Source organism: Sinohyriopsis cumingii, chromosome 12 (genome assembly GCF_028554795.1).
Source record: "Sinohyriopsis cumingii isolate HCF-2022 chromosome 12, ASM2855479v2, whole genome shotgun sequence".
NCBI classification, from domain to species: Eukaryota; Metazoa; Mollusca; class Bivalvia; order Unionida; family Unionidae; genus Sinohyriopsis; species Sinohyriopsis cumingii.
The window spans coordinates 57,154,935-57,177,339 of NC_142972.1; the positions used below are offsets into that span (position 1 = coordinate 57,154,935).

At 34.6% G+C, this 22,405-nt stretch overlaps 1 protein-coding gene and 2 long non-coding RNA genes across 5 annotated transcripts in view; 1 reads left to right on the plus strand and 2 right to left on the minus strand.

Moving 5' to 3' along the window:
* LOC149786517 (putative inhibitor of apoptosis) overlaps positions 1-22,405 on the minus strand; it is a 112,425-nt gene that overhangs the window by 37,616 nt on the left and 52,404 nt on the right. The window contains exon 1 of one of the 3 annotated variants that reach the window (XM_089977022.1): positions 12,715-12,733. The exons of 1 other annotated variant lie outside the window; for it this stretch is intronic. The gene's annotated coding sequence lies outside the window, so the exon portion shown is untranslated. Of the gene's footprint in view, positions 1-289; positions 841-12,714; positions 12,734-22,405 lie in introns of those variants that run through there. One more of the 3 variants, XM_089977023.1, reaches the window with a different exon arrangement.
* LOC149786518 (uncharacterized) lies at positions 75-1,743 on the plus strand. Its single transcript, XR_016424953.1, has 3 exons — positions 75-185; positions 837-1,020; positions 1,606-1,743. It is a non-coding gene; the product is annotated as an uncharacterized LOC149786518 (long non-coding RNA).
* On the minus strand, positions 1,254-12,883 carry LOC149786519 (uncharacterized). Its single transcript, XR_016424951.1, has 4 exons — positions 12,746-12,883; positions 3,488-11,276; positions 2,640-2,802; positions 1,254-1,930 (listed from the first exon to the last, which is right to left on the minus strand). It is a non-coding gene; the product is annotated as an uncharacterized LOC149786519 (long non-coding RNA).

Genomic DNA, 22,405 nt, shown 5'->3' on the forward strand with positions numbered 1-22,405 from the left:
TATTTAGTGAAAATAAAGCGTGACGTCACGTTATGAACGCTTGTTGTAAACAAAGGCTCAGTTGGTATCGTCACCTAAATTAATCCGTACCAGTTTTAACCCTATATTTCCAATACCGAACAATCCGAAGTTGCAGATGAAGATAACGAAGAAGAAAGACAAGATAGATTGACAGACAATTCATGGTAATTGTTTTCTGAACATGTCTACGGCCTAAGTTACGATAAATATGTATATCCGACGATATTGACAGTTTCCTGTTCCTTTACAAATTTGGATTTTTTCTCACCTGTAATAAAGGCTGCACAAGTGTATAGCATTTCATGGGTAGAGACGTATCTATACGTTGATAAGTAAAAGGTACATCGGATCACAGTTGTAAGCTTTGAAAACCTGTGAACAAGTTGATATGATTTAGAAGTACTTAAGATTTCTAGGAGAGGAGGTCCGCTTTTTTCACAACTATTGAAATAGGCAGGATATTACCCTCATGACATTAAAATTGAATTCATATTCTGTACGCTTCTATTATAAGTTAAAATTTCGAATTTCTTATATGTATGCTAATAGTTGATTTTGATAAACTATGAAATAAACCTTTTTTGTCCGTGGTAAGCATCTTCTTGCAACTTCTGTTTTCTTTCATATCTAATTTAATTTTACAGTGCTGTACTAAACGTTTTATCTGTTCCTGACTTTAGTCAGTTTTTGTCATTGTACTGTGCTACTGATGTGTTCATAAATATGAGATTAAATTTGACAGCACAGCACAATGCATTAAAGAAGAAAACTCTATTTTACGTGTAATTGTGGACATTGTTTGTTAATGCCTACAGCAAGGGAATGTGTATGTTGTTGTGACATAGAGAAGGTCACAAGTATCCACAATGAATACCAGGGGATACAGTGTATAGCACACCATCCAGGGTTCATTGCAGTTTGTCTCGACATCCATGTTTTAAAAGTTGCATACTACCAGTATAGACAACAATCTGGAGAATATCCAGAACAAGGAAATGAGTAAGTAAAATGTCTGAGTAATTTTTCATTTTCTTTTGTTTTCATAAAGTTTGCTTTCATGATCTATGCATGACAGCACAGTACTGGTGTTATTAATACAGCAAATAAATAAACCACTTTTTCAAGTCATTTTATGACATCTTCTTGGATTGAACCCCATGTTCTGGAGGCCTACACTGTCTAACCTTTATACCAGTGATACTGGTGAATCATGCCAAAAAACAACACATATACATGTAAAAATATTGTTTTATTTCATTTTTTGTGTTGCAAAATAAGATGGTCACACACACACACACACACACACACACACACACACATATATATATATATATATATATATATATATATATATATATATATATATATATATATATATATATATATATATATATATATATATATATATATGTATGCATGCATGCACAGATTATACTGGAATCATTTAACTTTATTGATATACAAAATAATGATAAATCACACTGGGTCACTACTAATACTATCTACTAAAACTTTTGATTTTCAAATTTGATCTAATGCATAAAGCATATTTTATTTCAACTCAATTTTCAAATATTATTTCAGAAGACATCGGTATACAGCATATAGACAATTTGCTCTGTGGTGTTGGCACTTCATGGGCAAGGAAGTGAGGGTCATCATTCTATCATGTGTTCTTCAGAGGATCCGTACTGCCTTTCCTGATCAAAACCTGAACCACACTGGCTTTCATGAGGATGACAGCAATTAAACCTGCTAGGAAGATTTTGAGTAGCAATATCCTTGTCAGGCCTCTCATACAGACTACATAATGGTGGTGATACATCTACCATAAGTTTTACTCCTTCATCAATCATGTGAGACACCTGTCCAATTGTGAATGCTGTTTTCATCAGACATTTGACATAATCTGCAAATTAAATGTAATATGCATTGTATTGTACAAGCCAAAAACTGCAACCTTTTGTTGAAGTTAATACATGAATTAAAAGTATTTGTCTTTACCATTGTTTGTATATTTTTACTATTTTACCACAGGGAAAATTCATGACCTTTAAAATTAAAGGAGTGTCAACTTTAACAAATAGTTTGCCTTTACTGTTTGAATTTAATAATTAAAAAAAAATAATGTTGGTACATACACTTGGTACAACAGTATTTATATTTTCTAAGTGATATATGCCTTTGTGTTCATTAATTACTAATGTATATTCTTGCCATATGTTGAATCGACAAGGATTTTCCTGACAGTGTATTGTCCTTTCTTGTACTTTGGATACAGTATTTTATATCTGGCTCTCACATCCTTAGTGCATGCTTTCTCTCTTTGGCTGTTTTATTAAAATGCAATGCAGCTAGCTAAAGCCTATTTCAAAGTAAATAAAGATGCAAAATACAGAATATCATTCTATCAGAATACAGATAATTTATTTTTATAGATACTTTATTTGCAAACATTCCAAAACACTAAAAACTGTTATATAATTTTGCATTGTAGGATATCAAAAGATCAGATCTTGATATATATGATTTAATTTGAATATGAATATACTGGACTTTAAATAAAACACAAAAAGCCTGAATCAGAATTTTTGTGTGTGCAATAATGTAAGCTATACCTTGAAAGCACTCCATGATAGGAGAAACCAGTCATCTTTCGTGCAAAATAATTGATCACAGAGTTGTATCCCTGAAGCTTGTTGTCCAGATGACAGCATTGGTACATATTTTCTCATTTGTCTGCTGTCACAATCTCTTCAAGCTTGTCAAATACTTTAGATCCTATAAGTTATAAAGTATATTCACCAAAGCTTGGTTTTATGCTATTTTGCATGAAAATTAAAGTGTGCACTAACAAAAATGTATCTGAATTCAATAAATTACTAGACCAATACAGTTAAATCAAAGTCACATACCTATATGACATGTGCTCCATAAAGATGCTTTTGCATACCAAATATCATTGATCAATAAGAAATAAATCTACTAATTGAAAAACTTGATGGACTTAAACGATTGTTGCCAAGATACGACTGAAAAATTGTTGAACATGACAATATCACCACCGCTGAAAAAAATCATAACACAATATTGTACAATTTCTACTGCATTTTGTGTTATTCAGGTTTTTATTCATTGCGGATGGGAATAAACCTCGTCACGTTTGTAAATATCTATATGTAATCTGATTCACACATTTGTCCGACAATGAAAAATATATGTAGGCCTTCTAAATCTACCAGCAGAAAGATTTTTCTATTCACATGGTCAAACAAAGTTGAAGGCAACATGAAAATTGTGACTATTTATCCACTGTTTATATCTCAGTTCTTGATTGATTAGATATTTAATGCATTTGTTTTGAAAACTATGAAAAAACGTTCTATAGGGTAGAAATGCAAATGTTGCAGTGACTGATCTGTTGAACATCATATATATAATATGGTACATGTCATTAAAAACTCACCCTTGCAACTTCTCTCTTTGAATAGCCCCTTCTTACTTTCTTTGGTGGTGACACTTAACAAGTTACTAACTCTGTTGATGACAAGATTTCAAGCCTACACAGTTGATGCTTTGGTGTTGAAGTTTCTGATACATTTGCAGTTACCTTGGCTTGGTTGTCAGTTTCCTTCACTCATTGGAATGACGGAGCAGCAGCATCATTGAGTTTGACTTTCTTTTGGTGCCCTACCCGTATGCTCAACATCAAATTTATACCTAAATGGGAAGCATTCTGGTGTGAACTGAAAGAAGTAGAGCCTAGAGGGCAGAAAACTCAGTCGGACCATCCCAGTTTGCTCTTTTGATTGTAACAAAATCTGTCCACCTACGACGAAGTGCTTGGTCTTTCGGAAAGGAATGCATGGAAAACCCATCAGCATTTGAATTCCAACAATCTGCTGTAACACACCTGACCCCGCTGCCCTTGCTTGTATCTCCACGATCTCCTCTTGGCATGACTGTGATGATAAAACTTTTCAAACTAGCTAGTATGGAACGGAACAAGTGCTTTGTTTCTGTTTCGATAGAAACGGAAGTAATGTGTGTGTTCAAAATGTGACGTCAGGCGATCTACACACTCCGGAAATTACCGAGCGATAAAATTGGTCAGATGTGTATTATTTTCGAAAACACACCTGAGCGTATTTCTCAGTTATTATGGCGAATTTTTTCATCGGGTTTTTTATACCGCTTCCAGACTTGATTTTCTATTCAAATAATATTGAATTGTATTTACGTTATATACACTGGTATGGCTCTGCTTTACTTCAAATTAAAGGAACAACAATGAATAAAAGTTTCACAAGTGAATATTCGAACTGGACAGGTGATACATCACTTCATTATCACAGCGGTCATGAAAGCTTATCTTCTTGTGGGAAATGTTTAACATTTTTTTCAGAAGTATGCACGCCTGGATGCAGATCATATTAATAAACTGCAAAATGAAACTGTCAGTCATTGTAATTGTCATTTGTGAAGAGGCTCACGAAAACTGAGAATTACAGCTAGCAGTACGCACAAAGTACGCATTAAAGAGACACCTAATTGCATAAATTTCAAAAGGGATCATTTACATTCAAAATTTATTGGCAACAAATTTACAAAACATGGACGGGACAGTGAGGTTAAAGCAAAACAATTTTTATATTTGAATGGATATACTGTAAGTGACTGGATTGTACGTGTCAGTGGAGGTTATTGTTATTGATATTATTGTAGGGTTTAACGCCATTTTTCAGCACACGATAGGCTATGCATGGCGGCCAGTATTAATGGTGGAGGAAGAATCCGGCAAAACCCCGGGAAGAACCACCGACCCACGAGAAGCTACTGGCATGCTTTCTTACATATCCACATTTGCCGAATCCTGGACTCGAACCCACGCAGACAGAGGTGAGATGGCAGTGATCCGTAACGGAGAGCGCTTTAGACCACTCGGCCACCCGGGGCCCCTGTCAGTGGAGGAGAAATCGTTTTGTGCAAGTCCTGATGCGATTTTAAATTGAGGTACTCCTTTAGAACTTAAAAGTCCATTTCCTAATTCTAAATGGACAGTGTTAAAACAACTCTTTGCTAATGGCAAATATGACGTAAGGAGTGAAAATGGAAATATGTTTAAATTTAAAGGAGGCAGAGGGTTTTATCTACAAGTTCAATTATCTATGTTTTGCCCAAGATTGAGAAAGTGAAAACTTTTTATATGGCAGAACTAAGATGACCACAGATTTGTAGATGTTCAGTATGACGACCACTTTGTGAAAAATCAGATATTGCGGCTATTACAAGAAGGTGATGAACTAAACACGCGCATTTACTGAGGATTTGTCTGTGAGTTTCACATAAGGATTCTTTCTATATATTTATCTTGATTGAGTTGTTTGTACATCCAATGACTGCACAGGAAGTTCCACTGCCTGTTTTATACTTTGCTTTTATATTCATCATAAAAGCATGAATACATGTACAGTCGAGAAACACTACATGTAAACGCAAAACAGCTGATACTGCGAGAGACGAATTCGCAGTAGTATAATGGCTGATGTATACCACCACATCACAGAGAATGGCGGCGCCCATGAGAATTGGATCAGCGCCAGATAAACCTTTCTATATAAGTGTATCGAGGCAGCCACCGCCAACTCCAATGACCCCTGTGCCACTGACAGCATTAAGATCATACCTCGAATCGACTAGGGCACATCAACGACATCAGGTACCACAAACAACATCAGCAGCGAACAGAGAGAGTTATTATTGATCCGAAGCGCGTGACAACAAATAGGCTGCATAATTTTACCGCCTTACAGCGTTATTTAAATCTTGTCACATCTGATTCGCAATGTTGAAATGTTTTGCATTTTTTGCTCAATAAATGCTGTCTCCCCTTAAAATGCATAATAGGTATCCTCTGTTCTTTTCATAAAGTTGACCATTTGACTATTGTGTTGCGTTTATTTGTCAATAGTGTTTGCGCATGGTTGATGTATATGTGTATGCTTCTTTACATTTTCTTATGTGATTGTTTTCGTTTTGCTTTAGCTTAAACAGCCGTTTGTATTATTTCCAGTTTGCTTGTTTCGTTTTTATTTTGTGTGTGTTTCTTTTGACGTTTTGTGATGCATTTGAACATTCTTTATTATGTCTGAGTATTAACCTTATTCGCTGAGCTCTAATTATTTTATATTTCACATACACTTGCTTTATTTTAACTATTCTTGGTCTATTATATATTTTGTTTAAATTTCATATTTTGGCAACGATGGCTTTCCATACATATTTAAGTAGGATTGAAAGTACTCTACTTCATCAAATATTAGCAATGTGGGCTATATAAACTGGTAAAACAATTAGTCTACTTTCAGCACGAGATTATCATCAAGTTGTCGCCAATCCCCGCCCACCCCCACCCCCGTCTGATACGATCTGGAATCTAAGTAAGTTAATTCCGTTTTTTTAAAAAATTTCCTTTCCAATGTTTAACCCACACACTTATAAACTTGACAATGAAATAATTACAGCGTTATACGAGGGAATATATGGCCTCATCACGATATTGCTCGCGCATTAACATTGTATGAATTTAATTCGTTGTGCGAGACAATTTGGTATTTTGTGTTTACGGAACATTTTGGAGTTATTGAATAAAAAAAAGAATAAACTGCTGCTGATAATATTCCACAACACTTTATGGTCTGCATTTCCTTATATTTCTCAAAAAGTAAGGTATGATAAATATATGCATTATATGTTCCAAATACGCGATAACTTATTAACAGTATGTAAATATGTTCCAGTTTAATTTGAGACATAAAGAATGTATGTGAACCGTAAGATACTCAAGCTTTTTTTGCGTGTGTGTGTGTGTGTGTGTGTGTGTGTGTGTTAAATTAACCACGTCAGAATACAATCAAAAATGCCATATTTGTTTTGCAGTTTTCACTTTATAACCAAACTTTCTGAACAAAACAAAGTGTAGGTTAAAAGCTAAAAGCTAAATTCTAAAAATGTTAATAAAGAATTGAAACATATTTACGAAGACAAACACTTACAAATAAACATGAAGAAATGCAAGATGAATAATTGGTAAATATGTTACAATTTTTTAAAATTTATATAAAATAAAATATAACGACAAAAATACAAAATCCTTAAAATATATGGTCACAGGTTGTTACCTAAAATGCTTTCTCACAAAACGTTCATTATTTTATACGGTGGTACATATCATAAAGTTTTTTAACTGAGGTTACGTAAAAGAAATGTGTGTCTCACATGGCAGAAATCGATACACTCAACAAGAATAAAGTCCATTATCAGTGATGTTTTCAAGACTTTATCCATGTTATCTTTACCTTTCGATATATATATATATATATATATATATATATATATATATATATATATATATAATGTTCACATCTTTGCGTTTTATTTTTATGCAATTCATATTTTATTTTGAAACTTTACCTTTTAGCCACTATTGTGCTGATGTGTCATCTAACGCTAAAACATACATAATCCAGGGCATGTACACTGGTCAATGTTAATCCTTCAGGAGGTACATTCCTGCAAGTACCTTTTTTTAAATTCTGAGAGAAAGGAGAGACTTTGTTCTGCGCGATATTTAGAAAAAGAAACTCGTGATTGAACGGCTGAACAGTTTTCTGAGGTTGTCTCCCTGTTGTATGCAGTGGTAATTTGCTATAGAACTCCTGTCCTAATTCAGTTCCCAAAGTAAACCTATGTAAATACCATGATATTAAAAATTCAATAACTTAAAATTTCTGAGTGCTCATGATCAAATCTATATTATCGGTATAGTTGAAACCTGAATGTCAGCTTCTGTGTAGAGGAAAGGATATGAGCAGCGGCATGTTCTGGACCTGCATGTGTTTAAAACATGTGCTTTCTATTCCGCACCAAAGAGTCGGGTGCTAATTTCAGTAATGAGTATTCCAGACTCAAGACTGTTAAAGGATTAAAATTACATCAATAAAACAACGTCTCTAATTTTTATTTCACTTACATCTAGGATAAGCTCTCAAAAGATTCTTTTTCCTAAAATATAACTTACTTTATTAACCAATCCTGGCCAGCCAAACCCATATATACTCTATTCACCCATTTCCAGGCTGGTTCCCATTTTTCATACAATTAGTACCGTGTGTCCTATATTGGAATGTAAGTCCTCTCAAAGTGCTACAGTGCATAAACCATTATATCTCAACAATATTGCCAAAATATTAAATATCAGAATCTGAAAATAAATACTGGTTTGACGCCACCATTAATAATAATAACAAGAAGAAGAAGTAGATGAAACAGAAGAAGTGAATCATTTTTCGTGCAAAGCTTGAAAATAATAATATAATAATATCAAGGCAGTTCCCTTCTGATTTTCCTTTGGTGATATCAGACAAAATAAACGACCCATCTTTTCAGACCTTTGTTTTTAAAGACTCCATTTCTGTATTTAAGAAAGGTGTTGGCAGTTCACATATTCATTCCGAATTTATCATATTCTATCAGACCTATCTGTGTTGGCCAGCACCTTCTAAGGCCTATCTAAATGTATTCGTTATTTAGCCCATAGGTCCGTCGATCTGCAATTCTTTTCAGCTTCGTTTACATTTAGTATGCCAGGCTCTTGGCATTTTTCTAACATCTAAGTGTCTGACTCGCAAATATAGAAGGGTGCGTGTTTGTATCATGCCCAATCAATGTCGGCTCGTACCGCTCTTGTGTGACTCTGGCAAGACACTTTACTTCCATTGACTCTCCACGATAGAAACTTTCATGTGTTGATGTGCAGTCAAACAGTAATCAATCGAAGTCAAACTCATATTATATCTGCCACCCTCGCCTTGTCCAATTGTTTATATTTTAAAATTTTAAAAATAATGTAACCAACATAACATTTTGGGCATTTAGTCAAAATGGTGAATTCATTTGTATTGTAACAAACAAGGGGTATGAAAGCACCTGGCTACTGTGCGAAACATCCAGTGTCGAGCACTTGTGTGAGACTGACTTCAGGAGACTGACGTCAGGTTTATGTTTCCCTTATTTCTAATGACATCAAGATAAGAGTTTTATCAGTTTAAATGTTCTTATACACGATAATACCACAGATAATTGTCCTCTAATCAAATTAGCAATCAAGCATTCGTGAGACTCTAATTTCCAGACCTTTTTATATCTAAGATTACTAAACGCACAAATGAGAGAATATCCCGAAAATTCATTATATTAAGAAATTAAGGAGTCATTTTACGAAGCTTATTCGTGCTTTCATAAATGTCTCATGAATAGTATACATGATATCAGCAGCTGCTAGTAAGCGGCTAATTACTCGATTTGCAATATATATATATATATATATATATATATATATATATATATATATATATATATATATATATATATATTCCGAACGCAGATTCCCATAATGAAACAAATAATCACTCAAATGTAATAAGGATATAAATGAATCCGTAAATGCAAATAGCATATACCCTAGGTTTGCTGCAGTATATTTTCATGTTTGACTAATTCTGCGATTGCTTTACGAATTCTTTGTGTCTGTAAACAGTTAACTCTAATCCTCATAGTAATAATGGTGTGACAGTTCAAGGCAGAAGGAAAGTCCAGTGTTGGAGCAGAATACAAAACTATGATTTTTTTGTTTAAGTAGGATATTGTTTGCATTTACACCAGTGAATTTATGGGATAAAAACTACTGATAAAAAGCTGCTAATCAACATTTGTTATGGTTCACAAACCTGCCTGCCAGGCAACCTGTATACAAACCTACCAATCCGTCTCTAATATGATAATGCTTTTCCATGTCCTGCCCTTCTTTCCATATTAAACTGAGTGTTCATCCCTGTCTCTAATTGTTTCTTGGTATGTACGATCTATTCTTGTTAATGCATTAATAAACTTAAGCTACAGGAATATTTTAGCTTATACTCGAAAACATGCACCAACGTATATATATATATATATATATATATATATATATATATATATATATATATATATATGCAGCCTTGATGTATCTGACTTTTTATTTCACAGCTAATCATGCATGATTAGTAATATACATTACTGATTAAAAAAACACATTATAAATAATCGAATATATGCCTGTTTGTTAAGGGTATTGATTATTCTTTTCATGAATATATTTTAAAAAGGTCGTGTTGCTTCATATCGCAACGACAATGGTGGCGGAAACGTGTGTAGTCAGCACATACATTTTAATCTCTTTTATGAAAAAGAAGGAGTCGGAGATTGTCCGTTCAGCATGTAATGTTAGACTAGATATCATCTGCCTGAGGAATATCTCTGTATAAATGCAAACGGAGGTCAGATGAAGTCCGGATATTCGTAAATAAACCTAACCTTTCCCTAGAGTTCAGTTGGTTATTAATATTTGTGTGAAGAAGAAAAAAACTCATTGTCTTGATATTTATATCTATGTGGAAACATGTATTTTCTGGAAGCTACATGATTTTAATTTTACAAAATTAACTCATTCAACTTGTGCATAAAAACAGGCCCCTGCCACCTTATAAGCATTGACAAGACCTCAGAGGTTACACTCTGGCTGCAGTCGCAGGTAGTCAAGTGCATGTTCACATCTGTGCTGAGGCTATGACTGAAGTTTAGTTACCGTGAACTTTGAAGTAAGATAGTTGGTGGCACAATCAATCCAAATGTTCCACGCTGAGGCCGTTCATATTTAAAACATCAGCAACAATTTTAATCTATATGTATTTGCGACCTGTAAAGTGAGAAGCGCGTATGTAACAGTACTCACAACACATAGCACATTGGTTTTATGTTGGGAAGCACAAGGTTTATTGCGATCAACATAATCTTTTCTTACATTTACATGAAGAACATATAGTGTCGGCTCTTGAGGTAAAGTCTGTTGGAATATTGTTCCAAATTGGTCTTTTGTTTGTAAGTTGAACTTAATGGATCTTGTTCCACAAAGAGTTCGTTTGAGACCCACAAAATTGTCTGCCAGAGGCGGATTGGAATGATGGCGGTAGGAGCCGGAACGTTTACCAGAAAATGTTTCTTTACAGTTGGATGGTTAAAATGTTGTCCTTGAAATGCTTAATATCAAGGAGTTTATGGAGCTTTCAACTTGTTTACGTTCCCCCTAAACGATATTTCTGGATCCGCCCTTAAATGTCGAGAAGACAAAATCTTTCAATATATTTTGTATTATTTACCTGCAAATATACGAAATGGAATACAATGTAAAATTCGGCTCTTAGTGATATTCAAACAGAGCATCAAATAAGTAATTTTGTTCATTTTCTGGGATTTATTGAGAATTTTCTCCCACTCTGTAGAGACACTTACCATAAAGCACACAGAAAAACAACTGCATTTTATTATAAGAAAATCTCATACTTAAGATACTTTAATTTCAAGAATCGTCTGAACCCTAAAATGTTAATGTCACCTTTTGACCACAACTGAGTATGTGGTTTCATATTGAGTACTAATGTTTTTCACCACAGTTAGCATAGCATATGGTGAATAAATGGTCATGTGATAAAGGTAGTCGAGGTATGCAAAAGTAAGTTCAAGTAGGTTCTTGTGGGGAATACGATCCTTGAACGAAACGAAACGTTGCTTCCTGTTCCAATAGGCTTAATAAATGTTGTTGTGGTTTTTTCTCGTTTCGTTAAAGAATAATACTTCAACGTAACCTAATTTCGGCAATCCCGGCTTCCATCGCCTTCCAGCCAGCTGAAATGTAGGCCAAAGAAACTTGAAAATAGGTCCATTCATTTGTGTGAGAATTTACATTTCTTATGAGAAAGACATCAGAGTAAGTAAAGTCTGACTAATACATATAACTTTAATTTGTAGGAAAGCGCCGATATTGGCTGCCGATTGTGTTAAAAATTTTACTTTCTTTACGATGTCAGTCGACATCAAAAATACTACACAGCGCCGTCATTTAGGCAGTAAGACCTCCACGCCCAAAACATAAATATCAAGGATAAGGTCTTACATTGTAGGACATGGGGAAAACGGCACTCATCGGTTATACATGAATAGGCTTGAACAGTACTCCACACAATCCAGGCTATATGTAGTGCTAAACGTTGATGAGATGAAGGAGACTGTTATAAATTATCTCCGCGGGTATGGCAGACAAATTGAATAAAAGAGATCTTTTGCGTGGAAAAAGAATCTGATGAATAATTATACTAGAACCAGTCCTAGAGTACGAAACATGGCAAAAGCAGAATAAAATCTACCACAATTCATTTAAAACGTCAAAGAACTGTTAAACTGTCTAGACAAAACATCAGGCCTAAACGATTAAAAAAGTTTGAACGCAATGTGCGACATTACAAGCAATGAAGAAAACGTTTTAAATACTTCAGTAACGATCAGACGCAGATGGGGGGATGTATACTTTAAGTAATAAGAAGATTAAAACTCTTCTCTTCCAAACCTTTATGTATCAAATGAGTTTCCCACACCACTGAAAGATTTCGTAACAATAGCAAAGTAAAACCTAACACTGAGCCAACAATTGTTCAAACCAGTCATGGAGAGAATCTTTGTAGATACATCCCACCTTCACCAATAATGAAAAATGAAGAGCTTATGAACATTTAGTGCCGCTATGTTGATTATTTCACATACCTTGCTGTTTTGAATGAAAACATATACTCACTCAATACTGAAGCAGTTACGTTCCATACCGTCAGGTGCCATCTCTGTAACATAACCTCAACATAAGAGTAAAGATTTATAACCGTCTACACGGCAATCACTACTATATCGCTAGGAACTGAACAAGGATTGGGCGGACCTGAAGATAAAATTGTATTTGCATTTAAATTTGAGGTCATTAAGATATGCATGCACACGTGATTAAGCAGAGAGGGCTTAATACTAAACACAGAGGTTAATGTTATGAAAGATTCAATGCAATGAATCAAAAGAAGACGGGTTTTATCTACCCTCCGCAAATAAGGGTCAGAACAAAAATGTATTAATTACTAGCTAACGGCACTATAGTCCGTGAGATCAAAACGCTGACGTTCCAGCACAAATCGTGTCTACCACCGTTGGTCTCCATTACTGATAAAACGTACAGCTGTGCGTTTTCAGAGTCTTATAAAGTCGTATTTACTCGTTTTCTTTTTTATTTATAACATTATTTTTTATACTCCGTAAATATGATACTATAAGTGCCCACTTTACTGATATAAACCAACTTTACCTCAATACAGCGTGAATATATTTTATACACATTTCATTCCTATGCGAATGCCGGGAACATTAGTGCCAGTGAACTGGTTTATATTATTATATTTCTTTAGGTTCAAACTGGTATAAACAAACGTTTAAAATGGCCTACCCAATTAGATTGCCCGAAATGCTAATGAAGAAGTGAGGATTTCAATAATGAAATATCACAATAAAATAGTTCATACCATAGCCCTTGAGTTGTATGAAAAAACAAAGAAATTAACAATCGCCAAGCTATACTGATGTCGGATGATATAGGCCACTTGTCGGATATGGAGGAGGATTACCGCCATAATTATATGCGTGTAGTATTATCTATTAGCATATGCTGTATATTTCTTGTATGCATTAATTTTTAGTTTCCATTTTCAGTGTGTGTAAGATGTATGCTCAAGATTGCATATTTATATCTGCCATTAGTTCTTTCTAAATTTGATAAGCGTCATACTGGAATACTGCAATTTCATATCTTCAAATTTCATATGCATATTTTCAATATTACACACACGGACATTCTTTATTGCATTATTCCATTTCTAAGCTTACTCGTTGCATTCTGACAGTTTATTTTATTACATATTAATCGCCATAACGGTAAAAATACATAACATTGTACAAGTCACAATGTAGCACAGTGCATGTTACAACATGTTAGCTTATTACAATGTAGCACAGTGCATGTTACAACATGTTAGCTTATTACAATGTAGCACAGTGCATGTTACAACATGTTAGCATATTGCAATGTAGCACAGTGAAAGTTACAACTAATATGTTAGCAGAATGCAAGTTGCAATATTGTAATCAACGCAATCTGTTGCCACAATGGGGCATTACTGTATTGACGAATTATGACAACAGATGGAGCTGTTAGATCCATCCCTGAATAGTCAGAAGTGTCCTGGGTCCTGTATATTGCAGATTATATGCATGGAATATACAGGAAAGGTACCCATATTCAACCAACAAACATTGTTTACGTTGTCATATCTGGCAAGAGAGAGAGAGAGATGCGTTCTTATTTATTATTGATCGTTCTACCTTTCCTTACAACCCTATTTATTTATTGATTTATTTATTTATTTATTTATTAGGCTGATCGGAAATCAGGGATGGTTCATTGCAATCTTACTGAAATCGGATAATTATCAGATATAGATACTCGTGTAAAACGTGGTCTAGAAGACGCTTCAGTGTCAGGAGATGTAATGATTCTCACCTTCTGTCTGTCCGCACATTCTGTAAATTCTAAATTACTGTTGGAACTTCACCAGACTTATTTTAATTGCTGCTGCAAATACATCTAAGACGAAGTTTGCTTTCCGTCCATGGAATTCTAAATGGATTTGGATATTTATTTAGCTAGGTGATTTCCCACGTTTCGATTTGGAACAGGGAAATATTTAAGAAAACGCGTAGGATTTGCTATACCGATCTAACAAAGTTGAACAAATAGCCTAGGTATATCTGGTCGATAAAAAAACCCAGGAAGCACCAACTACCCACGGGAAGCTACTGGAAATTTGTTTTCGTATACCCATGTTGGCCGAGCCCAAGTCTCGAACCCACACAGAATGGGGTGAGATATCAGTGATCGGTAAAGGTGAGCGTAGTAGACCACTCTGTCACCCGTGACCACAACACAATATGTAAACGAGAGAGAGAGAGAGAGAGAGAGAGAGAGAGCTTGAACTTTATAACTTTGAGAATTTGGGAGTACGTTGAAATTTTAAAACCGGAGATTATGTAAACTAATGATACAAGGTGATGAATGGTTTCTTCTCAATTCTTCACCTGTAAAACAAACCTGATTAAACCTACCAAATACTCTGAAAGAAGGAAGCATTTATAATGTCTTACTATTCAACAAATACTATGTTCCTGTTTAGACACTGTTGGTTGGTTTTGTTGTTTAGTCATATATAATCAGAATGTGCATTATAGCTGAACCGCGTAGCTACTTTCATTCGGATATCACAGCGCTCTTTGTTGCAACAGTGGGACACTAATCTATATTGCATCTTGCTTCTTGTTAACAGACAACTTACAGCTTTCACTTTGTACTGCATTGTAACTTTCAGTACGTGAATCATTCACCAGTGTAAAACCTTTACAGTGTGTTATACAATGATAATAAGTCAGCTGCAGAGAGAAAATTTAGAGCTGCAAAGACAACTAAGAATGTTAACGTGTCTAATATTAAACGTACACATACAATCTGATGATACGAATCTGCTATATTGTACAATCATACGTACCAAACTCAGTAATAAATACTGGCAAATGTTAAGATGCAATCTAGAATGTGCACCGTACACATAAAGACAATGCAAAATAGAATAATACAATTTATAATATTCAGCATAGAGCGAATATAAAATTTAAAGAAATAATCAGAATAGAATCTGCAGCATGTAATAATAAAAATACCTGAAAATAATTAAAATGATTGCTTAGAATTATGAAGCTAATCCACCTCTATTGTCCGAAAGCTGTTCTCCGATTCGTCCAAAATTGCAAACAGTATGGGGGCATAGCCTAACTTATAATGTCATCATATCTCAATGGTCATACAGAATAATTGTGCAAATTTACCATTCAGTAAGGTAGAGCATCCCTAGATCTGTTATGTTTCCTATTATAGTATCGTCTTTTTTGTTTATTGACCTTGAAGCGCATTCCATATTTTCTATAAAGCATGGTAAATAATGGTCATTTCAAAATGAGAAATTTGAGTTTGCTATTATCTGTCCTAGCAAATGGATGAGCACCTGTCACAATAAATCTAGAACATAGCACTTGTCATTGCTCCTTTAGTGCAGACACCTTTATACATTTAAAAAAGCATATTGCAATTTGTCGCAAAAATCACGAAAGCTAACTTGTTTCACTAGCCCTGGACATAACTGTATAAGCTGCAATGACCCAAGTTAACCATTGTTTAAACTTTGCTGTCTAAAATCCGTCAGTTTCATTTTTACAATTTATCTAAAGAATTAATTTTCGTTGAAATTTAGCTTTCTAAATTTAAAGTTTTATTAAAAATTCTATTAAATTTAATTTTTCAATGTTTAATATTTCAAATATACATGCAAATGGCAATTATCTTGTATTGCAGTGACGGTTTTATTTATTTAAAAAAAAGCAATAAAAAAAACCTCTCTTAATCAAGGAAGATATAGCAATTCAATCTCGTATACTCAGAAGTACTTGGTTCAAAATTTGCACCATTTGGAACACCACCAACACACACTTTCTGACAGTTCTCGCATACCTTTCTAGTAAAAATGAAATAGGCGTGGGATGCAAATATGTGTCTGACTAAAACTGGTCAAAGGTAAGTAGGCCTGACATGATCTCTGGGTCAGTACCCACGAATGTAGCCCCATGGTATATAGAGAGCCCTTTTCCTCTCTCATTTTGGAAGAGATCCTTGAGAGAGAATTAGCAATGCATGACATTGATTTAAAGCAAATCGTTGATTCCTTAGAATATGAGCAGTACTATGTGTTGATCTCTGTCTCTGTATATGTGTGTATGTGTGTGTGTTTGTGTGTCGTTATGTATTTGAAATTTAATTATTTGTCTGTTTGTTTCAAAAACAATTTAGGCCATTACATGCCACTGTAATATGATTTTGTTTACTGGATTTGATATTGTCCAGAACAGAGTTCAGTTCTGACTGATTTTTGTTTATTTTCGACGTGAACAACCAATAAATGAAACATTGTACCTAGTTGCTCACCTTGATTCACAATCAATGACAGTTTTGGTAAGCACCATTTTTATAATTTTTAAATTCTTTCTCAGAGTAAGAATCTTTAATCTGAGTCAAGATAACGGCTGGTAGACGTGATGTGTATCATGTAACATCTTAACAAGTTTCGATTTCTTTCTAGAAACTTGAACACTTGACCATCATCCGGGAATCTGTTTTGCGTTGTAGTTAGTTTTATAGCTGATGTTATGATAAGAATTTGAGCAGTTGTGCTTTAGCACCTGAAACGTCAAGTAGTTTTATGTTGTGACCAGTTTGTGCTATTGTTGAAATTTAAAATGATTATTTCCGGGAAATATATATGTGCTCTAATAATTCTTGGACACAGATATTCCTTGCAAATTATACAGATTTTTTTTAAAAATGGAATAATATTGTATGTGATTCAAGAAGAGACTGTTGACGCATCAGAACAACCCTGGCTATTACAGACGTCATCGCCTTCCATCTTGGATTTCATCGGGATTTGACCGCTGATTCACTTAGAACTTTTCAATGATATGACTTGTGTTTGTGAATTCCTGGATTATGTTTGATTTGATTAGTAATACCGTATGTTCCTTTTCTTTTTTTTCACTCGTAACAGTGTGTGTGTGTGTGTGTGTGTGTGCGCACGCGCGCGTAGGCGACAGTACACAGTGAGTAATGAGACATTGTTGCTAGTCTGAATGTGAATTTTGTGATCCATTGCATGTTGTTTTGTTAACACTCCAGCCTCTCACAAAATGCAAGATGACCTATGACAAGAACTTCACCATGAATTTATCTTGAAAGATTTGCATATGATTTGTTAGGATTTGGACACAATAGAATCTTAAGTCATAACAAAAATAAATATAGGGACGATGCATAAAATATAATTGTGATCTGAATAAATCAAGCTGAAGCCACACATCCAGCCAAGTTAAGTTTATTTGTTCTTCCTGAATATAATATATATCTATTATAAAAAGACGGAGACAACCGTTCCCCATGTCTTGTACCATTGTTAGCGGCGTTACTAGTGTTGGTTTCACCCAGTGCGTTACATCATGGTGTCACCCCCATGGAACCCCTTCTTGCACAATAATCCAAAACTTGTATAGATAGTCATGTGCGGTAACTCATGGTGTCACCTCCAAGGACCTCTTTCCTTGAAAAAAATCAAAATTTTTATAGACAGTCATTTTAGTGTCACCCCCTCTGATGGTGTCAGCCAGTATGGTCCGCACCCCCTTAATGACGCCAATGACCATTGTGAAAATAATCTAATTCACCAATCAAGCATTTTGACTTACCTCTGGATTTGTCTCCTTTCTACATGCATTTGGTAACGCGTATAAGTCTAGCCTTTGTTTCACACTTCATCAGTTAAAAGCGTAGTACGTCACTAACTATATATTCAAATGACGGTCTTAAACAGGCTGTAAAAGTGGACAATGATTTATTTTCACTTGCTTTCAGTGAGGGTAAGAAGTATGCATGGATATGAAAGGGCAGTTCTTACTGATTCTGCATTTTAAATACTAATACTTATCCCTCCCAAGGTGTGAATTTCATGATGATACCAAAACAAATTAAACGGAAAACTTTTGAATAATTAACTAAAATCTTCATAATTTATTTTGAAATTCATTTATGATCCATTTAAAAGTCACGTAAGCAACGATTCTGGCACTGGTTTTAACCACATTACCCTAGAACTGGGTTAAAATGCACGCCTAGTTTACATAGTTCGAGAATACAACTTAAATAGTTCGATAATTTGTTAGTGTTGAAATATATAATTTTTGTATTTCTCCCGTGCGTTTTAAAGACTTTAAGTCTAACCTAATAAAATATAATTGGGCAAATTGAAATAATGTTTCAAAGACAAATCCATTTCTTCAGTGGCGTCGCTAGAGGGGGGGTGAGGGGGGTACGGACCGCACCGGGTGACACTATCTCAGAGGGGTGACACCAAAATGACTGTCTATACAATTTTTGAATTATTGTGCTGGAAGGAGGTCCATGGGGGTGACACCACGAGTTACCGCACTGGGTGACACCAACCCTAATGACGCCACTGCATTTCTTTAAATATCACGGTTCATCAAAACTAATAAAAACAGAGATTTATACATGTGTGCACTGTGATTACGTTATATGATTCACAAGTGCCTAAAACCTGGGAACTCACATCTTTATAAGTGAACAATGAGAGAATGCATCCTTTTAGATACTTGCATTCATAACTATTAAAAGAAACATAGCTTGTATTATTGCAGAAATCTAGTGTAGTATATGCTGGACTACCAGAACGAGGAGACACAATTTTAGTTTTGTTATTTCATTCGGATGTTCAGATACCCCCACCCCCCACCCACCCCACCCCAAAAAATGGAGAGCGATAGAGAATTACAAATGTACACCAGCCCGAACGGAAAGTACTATCCCTGGATTCTACATGAGAATGCTTGACAACACTAGGCAGAAATAATATTTAATACAAATAATATTATCATACAGGTCAGAGAAGATTTAATTCTTCTTCTACGGAGATTCGAACACAGGTCCACGAGTAAACAGAACCCAATGCCCTACTTACGCGCGCCAGTCCATATCCCATCACAACTAAGCACACATTACCAAGATATGATGCTAATGAGCGGCGTTATGTGCACTAATGCGTAGCAGACACCATCGCATGCCGACCTACTAATTAATTTAATCTCGGATTTGGATCAATACTAAATACTTGGGGTAAGCGTACAAATAAGAAAAATATGCAGCGTATTTCATGACGTAAACAGCTATTATCTCTTGTTAACTTACGAGAACCGCTTCATTTGATGCAGCGAATGACCTGATTTTACCTGCATATATTTAACGATTTTTACAGAAAATTCAAGTCACTACATTCCCGCGATAGTTTTGATTTACTTTGAAGAAAATATCTTCATTAGTACATGTTGAACATTATTTAAGTGTACAATACAGTCAGGATTACAAACATTATGTTGTAAACTTGATGACAGGGGGATAAAGGAAGTTTTCACCTCAACTGAATCCGGGATCATTTCAAAATACCCACATGTAAAAACAAAAACAAAATGTCAGAGTCAGTAGGAAAACAATACTATACCGGAATAGGTCAGAAACTAAAGGGGTATTCGAAAAATACTTTAAATTTCAAGATAACCAATAACTTTAATTTCGTGATGGACTACAATTCTGCATAAAATGGATTTTAAAAAGATTATGTGTACGGAAAATCTTCATATATGGTTTAAGCATCATGTTGCTTATCTCATTTAACGTGTAACAGAGATGACAATAAAACGTTCATTTATGGCAAGTTTAGTTCATTTTCGTTCTGTAGTATCATTAAGTATCGATAGTATCAGTCTGTATCGTGACACACTATTGTCAGAGAAAGTATAATGACTTCACGAAGCACTGTTTACACCGGACCGCCCCCAAAAAGTAGCAATACAGAGTTGTTTTCTTTTGCCATATGCTTACGTAATGAAGCACACAATTATATAAACTGAAATTTAAACACAATACCATAAGCGAAAAAATCCACTACTTTCCTTGCAGAGCTAGACACAGTTTATAAAAGTCGGCCTTATCCCAGCGTAAGCTTATTGGAAAATTAAACTTGCTATTGGAAGGTTTATTTTTTCCGGAAATATCATACCATAATATGGCAGAAAGTTAAAAATGGCAAAATAAATTACGACCTTTTCGAAATTGTTTTATTAATTTTACAAATAAACTGTTTATTTTAATTTATATTTTTCTTTTATTTCACATAAACACTTATGCCCATAACTAAAGTTCTCAAAAAGATAGTTAAAGTAGTGCATGTTGATTAATTTTATACATGAGAAGAAAGAAAATGACTGTTGAGATGATGGCTGAAGAAAAGAATGAATGCATATATTAAGAAGGGCAAAGAGAGTTATTTATCAGAATCGTCTCGTTGACTGCATTAATAATAATATGAACATAAGTTGGAAATAGCATTGGTTTTGTATAGATTTATTTATTTACACGCCTGAATGATCTGACAACACATATTTTTACCTTTTAGTTATTTGCCAGCACTTACCGTTCTCCTGTAATTACTATGTCAATAATATATGATAACACGGCTTTTGTGTTTACCGATTACAAATTTGAACGAGAGCTTTTGCTTTTAACCAATGAAGTAAGTATCATGGGAGACTTTAGTTTAGTATTGCTTTCATCTACGATACCAACTGCACGACCATAAAGTTAAAACAAGAGTATCAGCCTGTACGTGTACCCTGATCAACCACATATACACCACCCATCCTGACAATCTTTACGAGATTAAAGTACCCTGTTTCTCTATTAGTGATCACTATTCCATGCGTGCAACTCTTAAGCAACAAAGCGCAATGAAAAGCAATGCACACTTCTACATGCAACATTCATGCTTCGAAGAAAATTATTGAAAATGAATTTCTCTCTTAACTAGTTGTTCATGAACATTTTCTTATACAGACAAGGATTATAATTTGTCGGTCTGTAACCAGTAATTTCTTATTATGCAAACAATATTGCTCCATCACAAATCAAAGAAGTAAACGACGAAAACAACCAGATTGGTATAATAATGAAATCGCCTAGGAACGAAGTAAACGAAAAATATATCATAAATGTAAAGAATAAGCAAACAAGCATTCATGGCGGAACAAAGTCATTGTAAAACTCAAACGCTCCTGTTTTAATGAAGACATCGCTTCAGACTCTGATAACAGATTCGTCTGGAAACACTTATGAGAACTCGCTTCAACGAAACTAGTACTTCTAAGTCCATGTGAACTTATAGTTAATGACACCTATTATACTGTAGATCACGATAGTACAACCAAGTGAACGTCTTTTGACTAATATTTCCAAAACGCTTGACATGTCTAATTTTACAGAGACTGACATATACAAACGTACTCCCTTTATGCCTGATCGTGTTATTTTAAATATCCAGCTAACTACAACAACTGATATTATTAATATTATCAATAATATAGACATTAACGAATCAACGGGTCTAGATGAAAATCAACCGAAAACTCTGAAATGTCGGCTTTATAAATGTACGAGTCTTTGAAAGAAGTAACTAACTGTAGTGCCACTACCAGTAGATGTCCTCAGTCATTGAAATTCACAAAAGTATTCGCAATTCATAAGGAAAATGAAACGAATGACCATCCAAGTATTGACCCATATTTGTTCTATATGTACGTGTAAAAGAATAATTTTCAACACATGTTAGAAAACATCTTTTGGGATATCTTAACATCTACCAAC